The sequence below is a fragment of the Trichechus manatus genome, unplaced genomic scaffold (assembly GCF_000243295.1).
Source record: "Trichechus manatus latirostris isolate Lorelei unplaced genomic scaffold, TriManLat1.0 scaffold00046, whole genome shotgun sequence".
Classification (NCBI taxonomy): Eukaryota; Metazoa; Chordata; class Mammalia; order Sirenia; family Trichechidae; genus Trichechus; species Trichechus manatus.
Genome location: NW_004443982.1, coordinates 14459018 through 14464088, shown reverse-complemented (window position 1 = coordinate 14464088; position 5071 = coordinate 14459018).

Below are 5071 nucleotides of genomic sequence, written 5' to 3'. Positions count from 1 at the left end.
TATACTATAGCCACTTCACTTCTCCTGATATCCCCTCTCCACACACATATAAATACACACACACATCCAGACACCAAACACAGACACATGTACTCAGAGATACCCATGGACGCAGAAGTACGTGATCACTGATACACACACACACACACACACACACACACACACACACAAAAGTCTCACTGGTTCTGTTTCTCTAAAGAACCCTAAGATAGTCTCTCCTTTATCCCATGGAGTCCAATATAGAACTGAAAACCACCCACAAAATTGAGAGTCTTTATTCCAATACCAGTGAGAGGCTACAACCCCAATCATTTCCAAGAGAGCAGGTTTCCTTGGTCTGCATTCTTCTTCCAAACCAGGACTCTACATTTTCATTGAAATGGGAGGGAGTGTGTATATGTGCATGAGTGATCATGTACTTGTGTGTTCATGAGTGTCTCTGAGTACATGTGTCTGTTGGTGTGTGTGTTTGGTGTTTGGATGTGTGTGTGTATTTATATGTGTGTGGAGAGAGGCTATCAGGAGAAGTGAATTGGCTATAGTTACTGTTAATACCATAAACTTGAGCTATTGTTTTCATAAATGAAAGGCTGGAGATAGTCTCTTGCTGCTCTTACAACTGTGCTGCTGAAATTATATTACTACGGAGGAACCCTTCTTTCATTCTGCAAGTGTAATCCTGTCACCAAGATGGGAGAATTGGCTCCATGGAAACTCAGGTGGAATCTGCTTTGTCAGTGGATTTCCTAAGCCCAAGGGCTAGAGCATCTTGTCGCCTTTGTGTTGGGAATCAAAATTAAAAACATGGAGTTCTCAGCTGGCAAGGAGGGGATATTGGTGGTTCAATGGTAGAACTCTTGCCTTCCATGTGGGAGACCTGGGTTTGATTCCTGGTCAATACGCCTCAAGCACAGCCACCACCTATCTGTTAGTGGAGGCTTGCATGTTGCTGTGGTGCTGAACAGATTTCAACAGCACTTCCAGACTAAGAAGGACTAGGAAGAAAGGACTGATGATCTACTTCTGAAAGTCAGCCCATGAAAACCCTATGGATCACAACGATCCACAACCGATCATGGGGATGGTGCAGGACTGGGAAGCATTTCGTTCCGTTGTGCACAGCGTCACTGTTATGGATTGAATTGTGTCCCCCAAATATGTGTGTCAACTTGGCTAGGCCATAATTCCCAGTATTGTGTGATTGTCCAACATTTTGTCATCTGATGTGATTTTCCTATGTGTTATAAATCCTACCTCTATGATGTTAATAAGGTAGAATTAGAGGCAGTTATGTTAGTGAGGCAGGACTCAATCTACAAGGTTAGGTTGTGTCTTAAGTCAATTTCTTTTGAGATATGAAAGAGAGAAGCAAGCAGAGAGACATGGTGACCTCATACTACCAAGAAACAAGAGCTGGGAGAATAGCGTGTCCTTTGGCGCTGGGGTCCCTGCACTGAGAAGCTCCTCAACCAGGGGAAGATTGATGACAAGGACCTTCCCCCACAGCTGACAGAGAGAGAAAGCCTTTCCCTGGAGCTGGCACCATGAATTCAGACTTCTGGCTTCCTAGACTGTGAGAGAATAAATTTCTGTTTGTTAAAACCATCCACTTGTAGTATTTCTGTTATAGCAGCACTAGATAACTAAGACAGGTCACTATGAGTCAGGGCCAACATGACAGCAGCAAAAATAGACATGACCTCAGTGCTTCTCAATAAATTCCCTGCAATGCCTGTGTTGATGGTCATTTATTAAGTATCTATTGTATACCTGGACCTATTACAGGCACTGGCTTTATTGAGATGAGTCACTGCCCATTTAGGCCCTTGTGGAGCTCCTGATGATCTGATAGGGTGCAATCAATACAATGACTGATACGAACAAGCAGAGAGTGAGGGACTTCGGGTGCAATGACATGGGGCATCTAACCCAACCTCGTAGATGCCCAATGCCACCCCAATTGTCGAGGTGTAAGCAGGTGAAGCTCTCAGAGGAAGTGGTGCTGGTGGGTCTGAAGGGATAAATAGGAATTATCTAGAACAATGAGAACTCAGTACGATCAAAGGAGGTACCTCAGTCTGGCCCACGCTTAAGGCAACAGCTATACTTGTGGACTGGTATGAGGCAGCCAGCATTTGGAGAGGAGATGACAACTTTGTTTACTTGGGGCAGAGGTTGGGAGCCACAGAGTAGCACTTGCAACATGAAAGAAGGTTTTTTTCTCAGTAATATTATTTCACTGGCAAAGTTGTAGTAGCAGCAAGAGACTATCTCCAGACTTTCTAGCCTGCCGCTCCCTTCCCAGCCCAATCTGACAATAACAAAATTCACTACCAGACACTGCCAGCTTAAAGAATGGCCAGGTCCTCTGCTATCCCATCTCCTCCAGAGCCCACCCTGGGGTCACTCCCAGTGCTGGGCAGCTTCTTGTGGCCCCTCCAGATCCATGCTCTACCCTTCTGCATCCTGGTCTGTACTCCAGGAGGCAGGCTTGTATGGACCACATCCATGGGCCTCCTTGTCCTCCACTTCAGGAGGCACGGGCAGGAGCTCAGAGGGCAGGAGGAGAGGGAGGGCGGGGAATTTACTCCCCTGACTCCCTCCCCACAGTCCTCTTGTGTTGTCTGCATCCTGCTACTAAAGGCCACAGCTCCTATTGGGTAGTCCTTCTCTGACCCTCTCACTAGTCTCTTTGGCTTCTGGAAACCATCCCCTCCCGTTATCCCTTCAGGCCTAGAGATGGTAGCAGCTTCCTACAGTTGCTGAAACCTGAGTGCTTCCCAACCCTTGTTGGTTTCTTTCACTCTGCTCCCACCTCCATAAGCAGTCCCTTCATCGAACTCTCCTCATATCACGTAGTTGCAGAGTGCCACCATTTTCCTGCCAGGACACTAGCCAGCACCCTCACCTCCCACCAGAGCACTCTTCCCTGCCCCAGGCTTTGTGCCCATTCCATTTCCTGGTGGGCAAGGTGGTGGACAAGGAGTCATAAGGCTACTGGTGGCTCAGACCAGCTCTGGTCCCCTCTGATCCTGACCCCGGATCACAGGAAAAGGACTCTCTCTTGGTCTTCAGAACCAAGCCTCCACCTTGCACATGGGCTCTGGAAGGGAATTCTGCTTTTGTGCTGCCCGCTTCATTCCCTGGTGAGTTCCAAAGGGACAGAAGTGCTACCCTGATTTCTGCGTGCTTTTGGAATCCTAACTCCGAACCCCTGTCCTCATACCTGGGGCCCTGCTCCTGCTGCCACCCCATCCTCATAAATGCCCAGTGGCAGACCCCTGCCACAGCCTGGCCACCCTGGACCCCCCAAACACCTGCTTCCAACACTGCTATGGCTGCTTGAAGTCATTTGGGTTGGGGTCCTTGTCACTCACCCTTCCCATCTGGATAGTCCCTGGACCGGATTGTGGCAGCTGCAATGGCAGGAGGCTCACATCAAACTTCAGCCTGCAGACTCCTGCCCACCGGCTTGAAGTGCTCCAAAAAGGGCAGGGCAGTGTGGTCCAGAACCCACCCCTCACCACCCCTGAGGATCAACCGGGGCTGGGTCAGCAACTCAACCATGGGGCTCAGTCGGTGGACAGTAGCAAAGCCAGAGTTTCCAAATGGATTCAGAGGAAAAAAAAGAAAGGACTAGAGGCCAAGGGGTGGAGCAGGGGGCTGAGGAAAGGGGGAGGAGGACAGCTGGAGCACCCACAGCACCCTGATCCTCAAGGAACTCATCTCTAGCAGAAGTATAGCTAGTAGTTATTGAGCACTCACTATGTGCCAAGTGCTGTATACGCATCTTCTCTGCAGCAAGCCTCACAGCAACATGAATTATTCCTGCCTTTCAAGTGAGGAAGCAGGGAAGCAACAGCTTGAGTGACTTGCCCACAGCCGGGAACTGCAGTCTGAATCCCAGGTCTACTCTCTGCATCTTCCAGCCTCCATGTGCTAACTGGGCCCTGCTGCCCGTTTCTCAAAAGAGCCCTGGTGGTGCAGTGGTTAAGTGCTCAGCTGCTAACTGAAAGGTCAGCAGTTTGAACCCACCAGCTGCTCAGCAGAAGAGAGATGTGGCAGTCTGCTTCCATAAATATCACAGCCTTAGAAACCCTATGGGGCAGTTCTTTTCTGCCCTATAGGGTTGCTATGAGTTGGAATCGCCTCAACAGCAAGGGGCTAAGGGTGCCTATTTCTCAGATGACTGACAGGAGTCTCCACTACCCCCTTGCCAGCAGCACGGGTCCCTCCGCCTAAGTCTGGCCTAACAGAGCATATGGACCGGAGCAAACGGTTCAATTCCTCCTCCACCATCAGCTCTCAATTCCCCTCAGTGGCTCCCAGGCTCTGGCCCCTCCCTCCCTCCCTTCTTTGAGGCCCAGAGCATTATGGTCATGACTAGGGCCAGGCTCCCATAAGCCTCTGAGCTGATATCTCTTCCATTTGTCATGAGTACTCTCTTTGGGCATTTGTATTGAGAAACAAATGTTCTCCCCCTTTAGTGAGTCATGTGAAACATCACACACAGGGACAGCTGGTTCAAACACAAGCTACTACTTTCCTACAAGGTGAGGACACTGGAGGCACAAAATGTATGCAGGGCTGGGCATGGGCAGCACCTAGCCTGCCAGATCAACACATGGCTAGCTTCCCTCTGCGTGCCCCTCTCTCTGGCTGCAGGCCAGCTGAGCACCTTGTCTCCCTCCCAGGCCTTGAGGAAACAAGGTCGTCTTCCTGGCTGGTTATCAAGGCCCAAGGCAGGCTTGGCAGACACTACTCTTCCAGGCCCTCCCCAACGCCTTGGCTTGATTGACCTCTCCTCTCTGTTCTCAGAACCAGAAATCTCACCAACATGTCTCCTTCCTCTGGTGGGGAGGGGAGGACAGTTGGTGGGTAAAGCAACATTGCAAGTGTTATTGGACTCTGTTATAGCTCCTGCCCCTTGAGGTGCTTTCTTCTCTCTGTCTTCAATCTCCTAAACCCAGGCCCCCATCCTTCAAATCCTACTCTTTGGAATAAACCTGGTGTCAGTCATTTACATCTTAGTATGAATTGAAGTTAATGAAATCAGTTTCTCTCCCAGGAG